The following is a 19892-nucleotide window of genomic DNA, read 5'->3' as shown; positions in this document are numbered from 1 at the left end:
CAAAAATCATAGCCAAACTAACCCTTGCCGAAGCTCTGAGGTATATAGACCGCTCTGAAGCCTCAAGTCAACTGAAACCCCTCATATCTGAAAGGGTACAATCGGCTCTGAAAGCTTTCCGGATCTGATAGCACGGAGGAGCTCAGAGCAAACTCTGGATCCAAGGATACAGTGATCTTCGGACTCAAAGAAGACAGGCATGGACAACTCAGATCCAAGGGCTCCAAACCCACAGAGGGAGTCAGAGGAGGAAGAGTTATAGGGGCAGTCTTGGATACGTGGGCTTCCTGACCTGAATGGGTAGAAGCTGAAGCAACAACTGGGAGGCTCTGCACCAAAAATATCTGTCTCACTACCTTCTCTACCATCTTCTACAGTGCCTGGAAGTAGAATCCGGGCTATAAAGAAAAGAAAAAGGCACTCTCATCAGGACAGTGTCCACCAATGGGGAGTACTTGTCCTAGGCAGTATGCCCAGTATTCTAAGAGGATCCAACATCTTTGGAGCCGATGAATCCTTTGTTTTCAGAGACTTTGGATGTGAAGAAACCATCTGATCCGTAGACATACTTTTCACTTTTGTCTGATCCAAGGAGGTCAAATCAAACAATTTAATTTTCTTTTTCTTGGATACAGCCATAAAAACTGTTGGATCCAAAGAAGGCCTTTAAGTTTTTTCCGGTGTCATAGAGGAAGCAGAAGAAGAGCTTGGAGATGATTGATAAAACTCTTTTGACGTCTCTCCAGAGATGGCATCACCAAAAGAAGATGGTAAAAGTCTCTTCAAGATTAATTTACTCTTGCATTCTACTAATGCTCAGGGGTTGAAGGCATGAAATATTGCACAACTCTCTTGCAGATGGAGGGGACCAAGGTTCAGGGGTGTAGCAAGCAAATTCCATTTTTTTACTCACAAGCTCTTAGTGCTCCCCCCTTGTACACCTAGCACTTAAAATGGGCACATCTCTCAAAATGCTCCCCCCCCCAAGCACTTTATAAATTTAAGTAACATTTTCATCTGTTCCTCCTAAAACTATTAAAGATATTGTTTTTGATTAGCAATATTGCATCTGTTGTTAAAGCCATTCACTTAGACAGTTGTAAACATAATATGACCTGTAAAAACGTGCTTATGTGATGCTCTGAAGAAAAATGTCCTCAGTACAGTACAAACAGTATGCCTAGCTACACCCTTGCCAAGGCAGTAGACACAAAGGGTGTACGAGCCAGAGAAGGGAATCTTTTGTCCGCACTTCCCACACTTTTTAACACCCGTAGGAGTTTTTTTCTTTTTCAGCCATGTTATGACAATGGAACTGCACAAAAGAAACTGCAAACAATTCCATAAAAAGGTAACTGTTAAACTGAAGGGAAGACAACTAACATGATTTTTTTTTTTAACAAGAAAGAGAGGGAAAGGAGACTATCTACGAAAGTAGTAAGGCTATGATAAATGTAGAAGGGTAAGGGAGAGAAAAAACAGGGAGAAAAATATACCAATGATAGCATCTAGAGTATGATAGTTTAGAAAAGGAGAAAGATTAAAGCAGAAGAAGAAAATTACAAACACTTTGACTCTCAAGCTACTTGGGATGGATAACAACCACATCTTTTACCTACTGGCGACAAATGAGATCTGAGGTAAGGGGGAGGATGAGCTGAGGCTAAGAGAGAAGCTCAAGAGTTCTGAATTGTCATGAGCTTTTGCAGCTGCTGAGTCAGATCCGATGCCTTGGATCTGGACCCATCAGTCCAGCACGGAATGAAAATTGAGAAAAATCATATAGATTTTTAAGACAAGCATCTGTACAAATCAGTTTGATATTCAAATGACATATAATTCTTTACAAAAGTCCATCTGGCTATGCTGGCATATGTTACACATGCACTGCCCAACCCCCCCGGCACAGCTGGCACTACGTCACATCATTACATATCTCTCCCCTTTGAAGACTCAAGCTAGTTTTTCAAGTAACCCTGGAGGAACATTGCTTGAGAGAAATGAGTCTTTCTGGAAACACATTAACCCATACCCTGTTTTGACAGCCCATTTTCATAGGCATTGCTGACCCCACTACATTGCTGCACTGTCATGTCATATCTTAGCAACTCAGGGCTCCACCTTAATAACTTGGTCTATAACCACGGTGAATTTCCTTCTATACAGATAGGGCTGATTTTTTGGGTCTATATTAATTCTTCAAAATGCGTATTCATCAAATACATGTTCATCGACGGCTAAACAGTGAAATTCATTACAGCGAACCACCAAATTTTTCCAAAGGTTAGGAACTGCTTGCCCTCTAGTACGCACCACACTAAATCAAACCCACCCAGTTGGAGGGATTCATCCACCACACTCTCAAATGTCGGAGGCTGTATCCCCACACCCACCTAACTATGTATACCAACTCCAAGATTGCACTACGGTGGGGAAAAGGGCAAAGTTCTGATGATGGCCCAGTGGTTGTTAACCCTGGGAAAAATTCCATGCTAAACTGTAATAAATTCTGCTGTTCAGCTGTCAGTGAATACATATTCGACAAATACGTATTTCAATGAACTAATATAGACCCAAAGATTTGCAGTGCCCATACTATGGGTAGCCATTCTTTTTCTACAGCTGCATAACATTCCTCTCTTGGTTGGAGTCCATGGCTGATAAATACAACAGGGTGCTTTTCTCCTTCCGAGGAAACCTAACGGAGTCCAGCCACCATGCCATGGTTTGAAGCATCCACCTGCATAAAAAAATTATTTGCCGTCATCTGGACTGGCGAGCACAGGGTGTCCTCCCAAAGCCCCTTTAAGCTTTTGGAATGCCTGCTCACAGGCTGAAGGTCCACACACCTTATCTGGCTTATTTTTCCTTGTCATGTCTGTGAGGGAAGCAGCTATTGTACTATAATTGAGAACAAGCTTTCTATAGTACGCTTCTGTCCTGAAGAATGCCCTCACCTGCTTTTTGGTAACAGGGACAGGCAATGCCTGAATTGCTTCTCCTTTTCAGGTTCTGATCTGATCTTATCACTCCCAGTCTATGTCCCAGGTAAAATACCTCTGCCATACCCACCTGACACTTAATGGGCTTAATGGTCAACCCTACCCTTTGCACTCTGCCCAGGACCTTCCTGACATGCTGAAGGTGCTCCTGCTAGGAATGGCTGTAGATGGCAATGTTATCCAGGTAAGCAAGAACATAATCTTCTGCTCCTGCTAGGATAAGATCTACCAGCCTCTGGAAGGTTGCTGGGGCATTTTCCATTCCAAAGGGCATCATTGCGAACTCATATAATCCAAAAGGAGTCCCAAAGGCTGACCTCTCTGTAGCGGTGAGAGTCAAGGGCACCTGCCAGTAGCCCTTGGTTATATCAATAGTGTTCAGGTACTTAGCCCCACCCAACTTCTTTAAGGCTTCATCTGTCCTAGGCATGGAGTAAGCATCTGACTTTTTGTGACTGTTTAGTTTTTTGTAGTCCATACAGAAACTGGTGCTACCATCCTTCTTTGTTACCAGCACCACTGGGGAGGCCCAGGGATTGCTGGACTCCTGGATTACTCCCAGTTCCAACATTTCCTATATCTCCTCCCTCAGAGTCTGTCTGACTCGCTCAGGCACCCTGTAACGGGCCTGCTTGATTTGTCTTTGAGGTCCTGTATCCACATGGTCTTGCAGCAGGTGCATGTACCCAGATTTCACAATGAACATGTCCCCAAACTCCTGTAACACTGTTCGGATTTCTTGAACCACAGTAGGAGATAGCCACTGGGACATTGCTACCCCTTCCACTGAGATGTCAGTCCGAGCCTCATTGAGGAGATCATTCACCAGATCCCCCTTAGACTCCTCCTCCCATCCAATGCAAATCCTCAGCAGAAAGGCCTCCCTATCATGGTAAGGCTTTATCACATTAACATGGTACAGATTGTGCCCCTGCCTCTTGTCCAGCAGTTCTGCCACATAGTTGATACCACTGACCTTCCTTACCACTTTGAAGGGTCCTTCCCATGCTTCCTGCAGCTTATTATGTGTGACAGGAATGAGTACCATAGCCTGCTGTCCCACAACATACTCTCGGGCTCAAGCACTCCTGTCATACCAGACCTTTTTCTACTGTTGGGATCTTGCCACATTCTCCTGGGCCAAGCCCATGTCCTCCCTAAGCCTTGTCCTGAGGTTTAGGACATATGCCATAACAGATTCCTTGTAGGATTCACCCTCACCCTCCCACTATCCCCACCCTATGCCCATTTAGCAACTCAAAGGGTGAAAAAGCTATGGATTCTTGGGGTACCTCTCTGCATGTAAACAGAAGATGGGGCAAATATTTGTCCTACTCTTTCTTAAAGTTGTCAGCAAATGCCCTTAGTATGGTCTTCAGTGTAGATTCTAAAATCTCCACAACACCATTAGTCTGGGGGTGATAAAGGGCAGTCTTTAGGTGCTTCATCGCACAGTGCTCCCACAAACAAGCCAACAGGTCTGACATGAAATTGGCACCTCTGTCAGTCAGTATTTCTCTAGGGAAACCTACCCTGCTGAAAATATCTAAAAGCATTTGCCACCTTCTCTGCCTCGATGGAGGAGAGAGCCACTGCCTAAGGGTATTTATAGCATAGTCTACTACCATTAGGATACATTTCTTCCCTATGGAACTTGGAGTACTCAGAGACTCCACAATATCCATAGCTACCCTCTGAAATGGATCATCAATCACAGGTAAAGACATCAAAGGAACTTTGACCTTGCCTCCTGCCTTGCCTACTTTTTGGCACTGCTCACAGGTTTTGCAGTACCCTACTACATCCTTTGAAATCCCAGGCCAATAAAAGTTCTGCATAATACATCTCTTGGTACACTTTATGCCCATATGACCTGCAAAAACAATGCCATGGGCTCTGGCTAGAAGTGCAAGACAGTAGGCTCTGGGCACTACCAGCTGCTGTATTACTCCATCCTCTAGCCCTCCCTCAGGGATTCACTCTCTATACAGTAACCCTTTGCTCCAGTATATAGACTCCCCTTTTCCTCGAGAATCAGGTGCTTCCTTAGCTACCCCCCTCAAGCCTTGTAAAGAGTTGAGCCTGTCTAAACACTACCTTTCTGACCCTTCCCAGCTCCCCTTCCACAGGAAGTCTGACATCTTCTGACAGCGGTGCCTCACTGTCAGCCTGGGTACTACCACTCACCTCTGCCCTTGCAGTCACCCTGTCCAAAGGAACATCAGTGCCTATCTGCACCTGTGGCTCACCTTCAGGCTCACTGCTACAGGGTAGCTCCCTCCCTGAAATAGCCACATCACAGCCTCGGCTTCAGATGTGTGGTCTGTCTAGGTCTCCCCCAGGCTACCAGTCCCCCATGTCCATCTCCAAGCCTGACTGCATGCATACAAGGTACTGCATTTTCATAATCATTCCCTATCAAGACATCTGCGGGGATATCCTCAAACACACCTACTTGCTTGCTTCCTTTTTCACCCTCTCAGTCAAGGTGAAGCCTGGGCAAAGGTATTTGGAATGGGATTCCTCCTAAAGCTCTGACTCGAGTGGACTCGCAAGCAAGTACTGCTCCTCTAACTTCTGCAGGCTTCACAATGGTTATGTCAGAGGCTGTCTCTCTCTTGGCAGTGGCCAGTTTTCCATCCACTAAGATAGGATACAAATTCAAGTGATAGTTTGGTTCCCCGGTTGTCTCCAGATGACTTACCACTGGCATGCTTTTATTCTCACTTGCTGACTCCCTCACGTTTTGTTCCCCATCTTGCTTCAGTGGACATTTGTATGCTGCATGGTCCCTCTGGTTACATTTAAAACAACTAAATGCTGATCCTGGCCATGTACCTGAACTAGTGGCTTCCTCTTCCCTTTCACTGGTTGACTCCACTGAGGTGGTTTTGGCTACCCACCACGGGTTCCCTTATATCCATGTGCAGCACTGAGTATCCCCTGCAAATTGCAAAGGTGCCCTGCTTGCCAAGTAGAAATCCCCTTTTCTCCTAGCTCATCTGCAGAGGTACATTCCCAGTCTGCCAACCAGATTCTCATGTCCTCAGGCAAAGTGCTAAGGCTTGTTCCCTCACCCACTCAACCACCTATGAAAATAAGTGCTTACACATTCATCTTCCCTACGTCTATGCTCACAAAATTTTTTTCTGTATGCTTCAGATGTTAACTTAAAACATTCCAATAAACATTGTTTAACCCTGTCATAATTTAAACAATCAGTATCAGACAATCTAGAAACAGCAGTTACATATATGCCATTGAGTAAGAGGGTCAGAAACCGTACATAGAGCCATTGGTCAACATCATACTGTTCAAATACTCTCAAATATATGAATAAAACTATCAAAATTATCACCTTCTGTATACTGTGGAAGACATTTACTGACCTTTGTTGCTTCTGGCGTTCAGTTATTCCCTTCCCCATTACCTCCATGTTCCTATCAAAGAGTCAGCATGTCCCTCTCATGTTGATGCTGCTTGTCACTTTCTTCGGCCTCCAAACACTGCAGTCTCTCTGCAGATTCTAATTCCATAACATTTTACCTACAGTTCAAGTCTCTAACTCTAGATGGGTTTTTAAGTCCTCTGAGGAAAAGGTGAGCTATCCTGTTTCTAAGCGCTGCACATCCCTGTCAGCAGACTGGTTGTCTTCCTGGTTGCTGGTCTGTGCTGCAGCTGCAACTATGGCCAAAATCATTTTTTCTTTAGTTAGGCTTGCATGCACCAGTCCTTTGGATTTGCACAACTTGGCCACTGGGAGAAAAATAGACACACAGTATTTTCAGATGCAGCCCTCTACACCAAGTACAGTTTCTCTTGAGGGTACACAGAAAATGTACACTCCAGTCCTGGGACTGGGCTTTCTCTTCGGGCTCCAAATAAGATTCACACTGACCACTATAGAGCTGAGTTCTTAGCTGGGTGTTCCAAGCAAAGCCCTCCACCACCCTCTCTGTGAAATCAGTGCTCTCAGTGTCCCTGTTTAAAGTAGCTGTCACACACACTTGTTTAGAGATTTGATTTTCACACACACACACACACACACACACACACACACACACACACACACACACACACACACACACACAAAAGACTGGCATACCTTACCCCACTCTACCACCTCCTCCCAGACTATAACATAGATTTTCTGCCACCAGAACCCTTCCTGCAGAAACTAACAAACCATTCTCTAGCACCCCAAGGTAACAATTACTTCACCACTAAGGATAACAGAGCAAGATCCCAGCACAGGCTTTTCACATACAGTGTGTCTCTGGCTGCATTCAGACCTGTGAGATAAAATCTATTTTTCTTAAGGTTAGCTGGGATGAGCTTAACCCCTTCCCTTCCAGTACCCTCTGTTAAAATATATATACATTTCATTAGTTAAAACAATACAGTCTGAAATACATGTACATTTCTTTTCTGTCCAGCAGGACCCACTACTGAGACATTTTTAACACAAGAAACTTTACAAATACATTTTTAACACAAGCATCTGTACAAATCAGTTTGATATTCAAATGACTTATAATTTTAAATAAAACTACAGCTAGCTATGCTGGCATATGTTACACATGCACTGCCCTACTTGTCCTGGCACACAATTTATATGAAATGTTTGTGCAGTCATTCCAAATCTAACTCATATTTACACTATATACATCTTGTGTGGCAGATATGTTTCTTAATATTATGGTAGCAGACAGTTAAAATAACTGCTTTTTTAGATCACTATGTGCCCCTATTGCCTTCCACCCTAGCCTTCAGCAGATACCAGCACCCCTGTAAAACAAAATGTATATCTGCAGTATGAGAACTTACTGAATATGATTTCAACACAGCTGTTAGTTCTACAACCAAATAACATTTCTTATAATGCACCAGCTGCTTATGCTGACAGTATAATGGAAGCAGACAAAAATACTGAAAACTGCCCTGGTATTTTCTTCATAGTGAAGACCAACATTCCTTAAACATGAAACTGATTGTCAAAGGTATTCAGCACATTTTTAATCAAAACACAACTTTTCTCAATCTCAGACTTAAAAATATGAGAAGCAAATTGATTGCACTGTGCTCCTAAATACTTACTAATGATGATGATGTATTGTGCCTTCCACCATTTAGTGGTAGTCCAGCATGGTCTCCAGTTTCTGTTAAACAGATATGCTATATGTTAGGGTGTACAAATAATAGCAATGTCCATATATAAACTGTTTATTTTAACATTAGTTAACATTAAACTCATGGTATTTAAAGAAAGATGTGAATGTGTACACCACATTCTCACTTCACCATTAGTACAATAATTCTGAGCCATGGAAAATATTGATGAAAGTTATCATTGCTGCTGTGGCTTCTGCAAGATTTTGACAGTTTCATGATTACCAACACTATTGTATGTTTAATAATGGCTGCATGCACACTCCATTATGATTAGTTATAACGTCCATGACATTGTTTCTTTAGCTGTAGTACTGTTGTAATAACAATGGAATGGGCAAACTGTAAGAAGAAAAAGACTACATAAATTAAAATCAGATGCAAAGATAACACAGGTTTAAAGCCTACACTTCAAGCTACAGTTGCAGCAAGGGTAATGTCTCTCCATCTACATGGTGCTAGGACTCATTAAAAAGTTACAACCTAAAAAGGCTAAACTGTCATGAAAAATCACGCATGTACTATACAGAATCTAGCTCCACTGTTTGTTAAACCAAAAGGAAAAAAAAAACATTAGTTTACCGTTTAAAATATTCATAAGTTAATCTATCGGAGCCAGCTAAAATAAGTAGCATTCAACCCCTTGCTAATGTGAGTGTAGCAATTAAAGCTGTTCCTGTTTGAACTAAAAAGTTATAAACAAGAATTAATAAAATGTCATGAAGTCTGTGGAACATGCAAATACTGCTGAAATGCAGTTCTACAGTAATCAAATATTCTAGTTATAAAAAATGTGAGAAAGTGGCTTATGAATGTACCCTGATTCTAATAGTAAAAAATGAAGATATAATTTGAATAAACATTTAAATATTTAAAAAAAATGATAAAAAGATATTCATATACAAATGTAAATTCTAAAACAAAATTAATAATTAATAAAACACTACTATATTAAATTTTAAAATTACATTTACAAAGCAAATATTTAGTAAAATTAATAACTGCAAGTAAATAACTAAAGTTCACACCTTCATCTTGTAAACAATGGGGATACTTTCTTTGCTCTAGTACACTTTCCAGTAAGCAATAATAGTTTAGTCCAGGCTTTCTAAAAGAGTTCAGCCTTAGTTGCCGCATAAGTTCTTGTTTTACTTAAGTATTTGGGATGTCTCCAAGTTCAGTGAGGTCTATGTGAGCAAGGTGATTAGCCAGGGCATTGTTTCCTACATTTAGACTGGATTGGGCAGATGACCCAAAATCCTTTGTTTCAGTTTATTAATAGTCTTTCCCACATAAAATGCATTGGATCCATTGCAACTTGCATTGTAAACAACTTGTGCAGAGTTGCAGTCTCCACCTGCATTAGTCTTAAAAAGTTTCTTTAAATACGGGCAGTAAAAAGAGTCTCCCTCTTGAATATAGAAACAAAATGAACAGTTTGTTTCACATTTTTCATGTTCCTTTCCTGTGGTTTAGGTTTTCTTTCTACAAAGCTCCTAATATTTCTAGCATTCCTATATACAAAAGTCAGGGGTTCACCCAAAATATCTACAAGATAAGGGCATTCTGTTATTATGGCCCAGTTCTCCTTGATAATATTCTTGATACAATGAACATCCATAGTATATGTCAGTATGCAGCTGTCTTTTGATTTATTGTCCACAATTTTTTTTTAAATTCTTCCAATGGGTTGGTTTAGTGTGGGCGCACTGGTACTTTTAAGTTTGATGATGGGTTCAAAAATGTTTCTTAACATTTGGTTCTCATACCCCCTTGCTAAGAAATTGTTTTCAAAATTGTAAAGGTTTCTTAGAAAAGGTCCCATCTTTGTGGTAATTCTAGCTAAGCAAAGAATAATCCACGACCTTGAAGAAAGGAACCGGAACTCTGCTAAAGTCCACAAGGCTGTATTTTTATTTCTGAAGTATTCCAAAAGTCACAGATAAAATCACACAAGCGCTTTCGCTCAGGCAATCCTGAGCTTTATCAAGTGAAAACAAATTGCAGTGTGCAGTAACCTCCATTAAATAGCCTGGCAATTATACAATTAATTAATTAGTAAATCTAGTACTAAGGTGTGGTGCTTTAGAGTTGGGTGTTAAAAAAAGTTAGTCATTATATCAACTCAAAAAATGAAATGTTTGCAATAACATATGCACTTAAATAAAAATGACTAACCATAAAAAACATTTTAAAATGCCAGTTTCCTAGGTTTCAGGACATAAAAGTCTGATGTCTGATTGGGGTTGTAGATTAAGCATATTCTTTAACAAAGATGTGTTTAGATTGTCAGTGAATTGTTAAAATTTTTTTTTTTCCTTATTACTTTACACTGATAAAAACATGCAATAAAATATGCGTGAGATATTTTTAATGCCCATCCATATAACATTTCATATAGAATTTGATTTATTAGTCGGAATCCTATAACCGTGGATGTTCAATAATTTAATATGCTGTGTGGGGATGCTGTGGTATGAAGGGGGTCAAGTGTGAGAGTTATAACCTAGCCCTCCTAAGCTTGAGGACCGGTTTAATGCTGATCATCCCATTCAGACCTGGTGGCTTCCCTGCATTCAGTCTCAACTGCCATAATAGTTCACGGTAGCCCAAGGTGGATTCCCAGTCACCACCTCTTGCATCTGGCTCAACCTGTTCCAGAACTAGAAACTGGATTTTGGGTTCTGGGCAGGAGAGTGAGTGTTTGTAGAAGGTGTTGGTTTCCTTCTTCCTGGTCATGTCATAAAGATGCTCGTAGATACGTTTTCTTAATTCCCTCTCAGTTTTGCCCACATAGAAACTTTGACAGTTGGTGCACATCCCCAAGTATCGACCCCTCTAGAGGCACAGGTGTAAAATCCAGTGGGGTGTATCTTGTAGTTCCTAGATGGGAGGTATGGTGCTGTTTCTTTGGATATGGCATGACATTGGGCACAGGCACCACATTTGAATGTGCCCAGCCTTGGTTGTTTTACCTTCATCTTTTTCTTTGATTTCTTTCAAATAATTCCTTTAAATTAGCCCCTCTTTTACGAACAAAACTGGGTTTAGGTGGTATGTAGTCCTTTAGTTCTTCAAAGAGGGTTAAAACCGGCCAGTGATGTAAGATTGTTTCTTCCAATTCATAGGAATTTGATGAGTATGTGTGTGCAAAACTGTTAGTGTGAGCAGTATCCTTGTTTTGTGTATTGTTGGTCACTGGTACAAACCCCCCCCCCTAGTATTGGTTTGTAGAGGGAATGTCGTGCAGATTTTACCTCTGCTGCTAGAGTTAGAAATAGTTCCAGAGGGTAACCTCTCTCCAAGAAAAGGTTTTTCAAAAATTCCACCTCAGAATCAAAATCTTTCTCTGTACTGCATATTCTACTTGCTCTGATGAGTTGCCCCTTAATGATCCCCTCTTTGATATGGTGGGTGGGCACTTTCAAGTGTAGCAAGGAGTTGGAAAATGTTGCCTTGCGATGTAGTTTGGAATGGAAAGTTTTCTGATTGTAGTCCTTGTAAAGAGTAATGTCCAGATAATGAAGTTCGTGCTGATCCACTGTGTGTGTGAATTGTAGGAAATTCGTTGTTGAATTGATGTGTGTAAAGAATTCAGATAGGTTCCCTTCAGAGCCAGACCATAAAATACAGATGTCATCCAAATAGCGGCTGTAGAAAAGAATGTGATCTTTCCATGGGGGTATTAAAACGAATGTATGCTCCCACATGTGCAATACTACATTTGCGTAGAAGGATGCACAAGATGCCCCATGGCAACCCCTTGCGTTGCGGTATAATGCACCATTAAAAAAGATGAAGTTGTTGGACAAAACCATCTCCATCATTTCGGTAAGCAAGTTGGACATTTTGTTACTAAGGGTTGTCTTCTGGCCTAGAAATTGGGCAAACCATTCCAAACCTTTTGATGAGGGATGCTGGAAAACAGATCTTTGATGTCCACTGTGACCATTAAGGTGTCTGGGGAGTAGCAAGAGGTGGGAATGTCCCGGAGGAAGTGCCAAGAATCCTTGCAGACATGGGACAATAAAGACGTGTATTCTTTGGTCATGTAATCAATAAATTTTCCCAGGGGCTCAGTCACTCCACCTGCTCCTGATACAATCGGCCTAAATTGTAGTGGATTTATTCCTTTGTGGGTTTTAGGTATCCCAAAGATGACTGGTATTCTGGGCTTTTCCACATGTAAGTAGTTGTAGACCTTTTCATTGATGGCCTGTTGTAATAGAAGGTCACTAAGATAGTACTTAATCTCAGCAAAGGCTATATTGATCTCGTTTCGTGAAACCGTCTCGTATTGTTCGTCATTCTGCAACAGTGTGCATGTGGGCTTCATAGTCCTCTGAGAACATAAGAACAATTCCCCCTCCTTTATCAGGTTTCATGACCCTGATTTTTTCTTCATGCAAGTGTTCAATAAAATTCATTTCTTGTTCAGAAAAATTTGGATGAAGTAGAATTTCTTGATTATTATATACTTTCCTGAAGTCGTTCTCCACTAACTTTTCAAAAAAGAGGGCTAGGTTATAACTCTCACACTTGACCCCCTTCATACCACAGCATCCCCACACAGCATATTAAATTATTGAACATCCACGGTTATAGGATTCCGACTAATAAATCAAATTCTATATGAAATGTTATATGGATGGGCATTAAAAATATCTCACGCATATTTTATTGCATGTTTTTATCAGTGTAAAGTAATAAGGAAAAAAAATTTTTAACAATTCACTGACAATCTAAACACATCTTTAAGCATATTCTTTAACAATCTACAACCCCAATCAGACATCAGACTTTTATGTCCTGAAACCTAGGAAACTGGCATTTTAAAATGTTTTTTATGGTTAGTCATTTTTATTTAAGTGCATATGTTATTGCAAACATTTCATTTTTTGAGTTGATATAATGACTAACTTTTTTTAACACCCAACTCTAAAGCACCACACCTTAGTACTAGATTTACTAATTAATTAATTGTATAATTGCCAGGCTATTTAATGGAGGTTACTGCACACTGCAATTTGTTTTCACTTGATAAAGCTCAGGATTGCCTGAGCGAAAGCGCTTGTGTGATTTTATCTGTGACTTTTGGAATACTTCAGAAATAAAAATACAGCCTTGTGGACTTTAGCAGAGTTCCGGTTCCTATCTTCAAGGTCGTGGATTATTCTTTGCTTGTCTTTGTTTTTTTGTGCATTACTTCACTTGATCTTGTCTGCCATGGCCAACGGAGAAGAAACCTTTAACCCAGGAGAAACTCCTGAAATGCTGAAAAACACTACAAACGATCTTCCGGTGAGCAGAGCGGAGTTCAACCAAGTACTGGTTGCACTCAAGGAGCTCACTAACTTGCTGAAACCCACTACGGCTGCTTCACCAGGGCTAGCTTGCAACCAGCAGCAAGCACTACAAAATAACTTTGGATTACCGGTAATTGTGGACCCGGAAGAGGGTACAAGCTCCACTATATCCTCCACGGACATGTCTGGCGCCGGATCCAAAAGAAACAACTTTACTCGTCGCCATGAAGCTACCAGAACTCCTGAAACTAACGTACAACTAGGGACCGATGGAACTAGTAATCCTGCTTTGAAACATAGAAACAAGGATGTAAACTTTACAAAATGGGCTGGACAACGCTTCACCTTTTCTAAAGGTAGTAACAATTCTAACAATTTCTCTAACTGATCAGAGCATGGACTTGTTCAAGGACAAATTATACTCCTTAAGGAGTACACAGCTAGAGATAGACTACTTGAATGAATGTCTGAGAGTAAAACGTGTCCCGAAAGGGCTACGCTTTTTTAAATTTCCAAACAATGTCCAGTATGGTACTGATTATTATTTTAACTTGTGTGAGATTTTTGATAAAGCTGGATTGGAAATGTTGCATGTAATGGTAGGGGAATATGAACTGAAAGCACAAACATTAATGAATGAGCTAGACACTTTAAACAATGAGTTAACATCTAGTACTAATTTTAGTGCTTTTAAACCAAACTATGACAAGGTTTTTGATAATGTTGATGTTTTTTGTGATAAGATTCTTAACAGAAAACTAAGAAAATTAGAACGTGATCTCATCGAATACAGGGATGGCCTTGCCTACCCTAGCCCCAATGGTTACAATAAAACTTCTTCCAAAAACAACACCACAAACACAGATAGGGCTAGTGACACATATGACAGACAAGAGGAACCCCTTAGAAGAAGTGAAAGGCTAGCAGAGAAGAACAGAAGGGGTACTAACAACCAGGATTTTCAACAGAACCCCGGCCAGACCGGGGTTTGGGGACAGAGACAAAGACAGGCACTGAGGTCTTGGAATTTTGTTCACTAACAAACCACCATACACCAACTACCCTAACATCCCTGGATGATCCTACAACTGACCAAGCCCCAAATTTGGGTTTACATAACCAAAACCCTACTAATATTGAGGGTAACTGCACTATTTTAAGGAGAAACAACTTTGCCATATACAACTACACGGACATGAACCTTCCTACAAATGCTTTTGATATTTTCACTCGAGGGCTACATTTTGTCCCAACCAAACCCATGAATTTAACACAAGCTTTGATAGATTTAAAAATGTTTACCAGAGCTTTAAACTTAAATTTGATTTTTAAAGGGCAAACACTTAATGCAGCAGGCCCAACACGTGCAAGTCTCTTTAACCCCCCACTATACCCAATAATCCTCTTTTTTGAAAAGTTAGTGGAGAACGACTTCAGGAAAGTATATAATAATCAAGAAATTCTACTTCATCCAAATTTTTCTGAACAAGAAATGAATTTTATTGAACACTTGCATGAAGAAAAAATCAGGGTCATGAAACCTGATAAAGGAGGGGGAATTGTTCTTATGTTCTCAGAGGACTATGAAGCCCACATGCACACTATGTTGCAGAATGACGAACAATACGAGACGGTTTCACGAAACGAGATCAATATAGCCTTTGCTGAGATTAAGTACTATCTTAGTGACCTTCTATTACAACAGGCCATCAATGAAAAGGTCTACAACTACTTACATGTGGAAAAGCCCAGAATACCAGTCATCTTTGGGATACCTAAAACCCACAAAGGAATAAATCCACTACAATTTAGGCCAATTGTATCAGGAGCAGGTGGAGTGACTGAGCCCCTGGGAAAATTTATTGATTACATGACCAAAGAATACACGTCTTTATTGTCCCATGTCTGCAAGGATTCTTGGCACTTCCTCCGGGACATTCCCACCTCTTGCTACTCCCCAGACACCTTAATGGTCACAGTGGACATCAAAGATCTGTTTTCCAGCATCCCTCATCAAAAAGGTTTGGAATGGTTTGCCCAATTTCTAGGCCAGAAGACAACCCTTAGTAACAAAATGTCCAACTTGCTTACCGAAATGATGGAGATGGTTTTGTCCAACAACTTCATCTTTTTTAATGGCGAATTATACCGGCAACGCAAGGGTTGCCATGGGGCATCTTGTGCATCCTTCTACGCAAATGTAGTATTGCACGTGTGAGAGCATACATTCGTTTAATACCCCCATGGAAAGATCACATTCTTTTCTACAGACGTTATTTGGATGACATCTGTATTTTATGGTCTGGCTCTGAAGGGAACCTATCTGAATTCTTTACACACATCAATTCAACAACGAATTTCCTACAATTCACACACACAGTGGATCAGCACAAACTTCATTATCTGGACATTACTCTTTACAAGGACTACAATCAGAAAACTTTCCATTCCAAACTACATCGCAAGGCAACATTTTCCAACTCCTTGCTACACTTGAAAGTGCCCACCCACCATATCAAAAGAGGGGATCATTAAGGGCAGCTCATCAGAGCAAGTAGAATATGCAGTACGGAGAAAGATTTTGATTCTGAGGTGGAATTTTTGAAAAACCTTTTCTTGGAGAGAGGTTACCCTCTGGAACTATTTCTAACTCTAGCAGCAGAGGTAAAATCTGCACGACATTCCCTCTACAAACCAATACTAGGGGGGGGGGTTTTGTACCAGTGACCAACAATACACAAAACAAGGATACTGCTCACACCAACAGTTTTGCACACACATACTCATCAAATTCCTATGAATTGGAAGAAACAATCTTACATCACTGGCCGGTTTTAACCCTCTTTGAAGAACTAAAGGACTACATACCACCTAAACCCAGTTTTGTTCGTAAAAGAGGGGCTAATTTAAAGGAATTATTTGAAAGAAATCAAAGAAAAAAGATGAAGGTAAAACAACCAAGGCTGGGCACATTCAAATGTGGTGCCTGTGCCCAATGTCATGCCATATCCAAAGAAACAGCACCATACCTCCCATCTAGGAACTACAAGATACACCCCACTGGATTTTACACCTGTGCCTCTAGAGGGTCGTATACTTGGGGATGTGCACCAACTGTCAAAGTTTCTATGTGGGCAAAACTGAGAGGAATTAAGAAAATGTATCTACGAGCATCTTTATGACATGACCAGGAAGAAGGAAACCAACGCCTTCTACAAACACTCACTCTCCTGCCCAGAACCCAAAATCCAGTTTCTAGTTCTGGAACAGGTTGAGCCAGATGCAAGAGGTGGTGACTGGGAATCCACCTTGGGCTACCGTGAACTATTATGGCAGTTGAGACTGAATGCAGGAAGCCACCAGGTCTGAATGGGATGATCAGCATTAAACCGGTCCTCAAGCTTAGGAGGGCTAGGTTATAACTCTCACACTTGACCCCTTCATACCACAGCATCCCCACACAGCATATTAAATTATTGAACATCCACGGTTATAGGATTCCGACTAATAAATCAAATTCTATATGAAATGTTATATGGATGGGCATTAAAATATCTCACGCATATTTTATTGCATGTTTTATCAGTGTAAAGTAATAATGAGAAAAAAAAAAAAAAAAAATTTTTAACAATTCACTGACAATCTAAACACATCTTTAAGCATATTCTTTAACAATCTACAACCCCAATCAGACATCAGACTTTTATGTCCTGAAACCTAGGAAACTGGCATTTTAAAATGTTTTTATGGTTAGTCATTTTATTTAAGTGCATATGTTATTGCAAACATTTCATTTTTTGAGTTGATATAATGACTAACTTTTTTAACACCCAACTCTAAAGCACCACACCTTAGTACTAGATTTACTAATTAATTAATTGTATAATTGCCAGGCTATTTAATGGAGGTTACTGCACACTGCAATTTGTTTTCACTTGATAAAGCTCAGGATTGCCTGAGCGAAAGCGCTTTTGTGATTTTATCTGTGACTTTTGGAATACTTCAGAAATAAAAATACAGCCTTGTGGACTTTAGCAGAGTTCCGGTTCCTTTCTTCAAGGTCGTGGATTATTCTTTGCTTGTCTGTTTTTTTGTGTAATTCTAGCTAACCTATATCCCTGGGACTTAACCATGTTAAGTTTTGTCTAGGTAGGATGCAGACTTTTACTGTGGAGTAAGCGGTTCTTTCTTGGTTTTCAGTAAAGATCAGTGGAAATTCCGCTGTTGTTAATGTCCTTGGAAATTAGCATGTCTAAGAACATGGTTCAGCTCAAGTTGAGAGAGGAAGTGAAACATAGGAAGGTAGTCATTACACTGAGGTATCTGATAAACTCTTCTAGCTGTAAAATGTCACCTTCCCATACAATAAAAATATCATCAGTGAAACAAAGATAACATGAGATGTGCTGCATGAAATATCTGTGGGTGAACACAAAATCCTCCTACCACTTAACCAGGGCTATGTTGGCTATGCTGGGAGCCATCGCTGCCCCCATAGCTATTCCAGTCTTTCGCTTGCAATGTTTTCCATTGAAGGTAAAGAAGTTAAAATCCAGTACCAAATTAATGAGCCAACAACTTTTCTAGCTGTGCTTGTATACCATTATGCTGTCTTTTAAAATAATCCACAGCTGCTTCTATGCAGTAATTGTGAGGAAGCAGAGTATATAATGACTCTGCATTTATTGCTGTCAGCCTCAACAATAGTGTTTCTTATTTTTCTCTAAAAGTCCATGGAATCTTTTATGTATGATCTGTTCTTATCGGCTAGGGGTTTCAATAGATAATCAAGGTATATGGCCATTGCTTCCATAAGGGATCCCTTGATACCACTGGTCTGTGTGGTGGGTTATCTTTATTTTTATGAGGTTTCAGGATTCAAAAAACTTAGGCAAATGGGGGCATGGGGTCCATAAATAATTGTACAGATTCTCTGTAATCAAACCTTCTTCATATAATGCCATGAGGTTGGTATTCCAGTTACTGTATGATCCCTTTATTCTATCAAAAGTATAATTCTCATAAAAAAAAAAATCATGTCATTCAGCATGTCTTCTATTCTCAGATTGTAATTTATGATTCAGTCACTAATATTCCCCCCTCCCTTGTCAGCCTTCATTATGCATCTAGACATATCAAGCCCAGTTCAATTGATGCTTTTCTCTCTTCATGTGTGAGGTTAAAGTACTTTTTCTTTGGTGGTTTCTATAGCAATTTTCTAATGTCTATTTCACATTTTACTTTGAATGCAGCTAGCATTTGGTGCAAGGGAGGGCAATAGCATTGCTGCTGGGTCTCTATCATCTCATAAGTGGGTTTATTTTCACAATTCTTAGTCTTGCCATGGAATTGTACTTTTAATTGAGTTTTCTCACATAAGTCTTGAGGTCTATAAGTACCTGGGCTGCATTGCTTCTGCAATTGGATACAAAGGTAAGCCCTTTAGAAAGTACACTTCTTCTATTATCAAACTGTTCCTTTTTAGAGTAGATTCAAATTAGCAATAAGTAAGTACTGTGGCTAGTTCCTGTCTGACCCTAGGGCCTGGGTTGTAGTTAGGATTGCCCAGGTACCTCATTTCCCTCACCCCAGTCCACTGTTTGGTCCTCCTATTGCCTTGAGGGTTCCTGTATGGAGTTTGAGAGCACTGAAATTGCTCTTGTGCCCTCTGGAACCTCAGTGGATTGTAGTAGTATTCCTCATTGTGGCTCTAGTAAGAGGGACCAGCCCTAGCGCTGCAGCATTGGTCTTGGTACTGGTAATGGTGTTGGCTCTGGTAATAGTTTGGTGGTTGGTGTTTGTTCTGCTGAAAAGGTACTTCCTGATGACATGGGTCTCAGCAGTGGTGCTGCTGCGGTTCATTGTAGCTGAATTGTCACAGTGGCCTTTGTTGTCCTGTCAGTTCTGCCATTCTGCCATTAGGTCCTTCTGGTGATTCTGGTCTATTCTGTGGCTCTGGTCTTTGTTCTGATCTGAATCCACTTGTTTCACACCAGGTCTCCGAGTTGTGCTGGTGGTCAGGGGTGATTGTGATGGTAGGGGACTTCCTGTTGTTCTTGTACAGAGCCCCTGTCCTGTACTGTGCGGTGATCTCCATTGTGAAAATCCCATCAAGGTCTGCTGCCATGGTAGTAATTCATTTTCTATTACCCCTGTTGTAATTCCTATAATAGTTAGAACCCTGTCTGTTGCTGGTTCTCCTGTTTCTATTTTTTGCCTTGGTAAGCCTCTTGTGGTCCTCTTTGTCCTACTGATCTCTCTTCATCTTAGTGATCTTACGTTCTTTTATGGATTTCTCATATCCTTTCACTCTCCCTTTTAGAACTTCAAATTTTGCCTCAAGGTCATCAAGGTTCTCATTCTCAAAAGTTGCTTCCAGTTCTGTGATTAAAGTTTTAATTGCTTCTTGTGCAAT

General features: G+C 40.5%; 1 long non-coding RNA gene across 1 annotated transcript in view; it reads right to left on the bottom strand.

Moving 5' to 3' along the window:
* LOC122801851 overlaps positions 1-19892 on the bottom strand; it is a 635962-nt gene that overhangs the window by 468083 nt on the left and 147987 nt on the right. Inside the window, exon 2 of the long non-coding RNA XR_006364810.1 lies at positions 8100-8161. This is a non-coding gene — a long non-coding RNA (uncharacterized LOC122801851). The remainder of the gene's footprint in view (positions 1-8099; positions 8162-19892) is intronic.

This window comes from Protopterus annectens, chromosome 5.part0, assembly GCF_019279795.1.
Source record: "Protopterus annectens isolate FY-2018-M chromosome 5.part0, PAN1.0, whole genome shotgun sequence".
In the NCBI taxonomy this organism is placed as follows: domain Eukaryota; kingdom Metazoa; phylum Chordata; order Ceratodontiformes; family Protopteridae; genus Protopterus; species Protopterus annectens.
The sequence above is the reverse complement of the archived record's forward strand: the minus strand, read 5'-3'. Positions and strand labels throughout refer to the sequence as shown.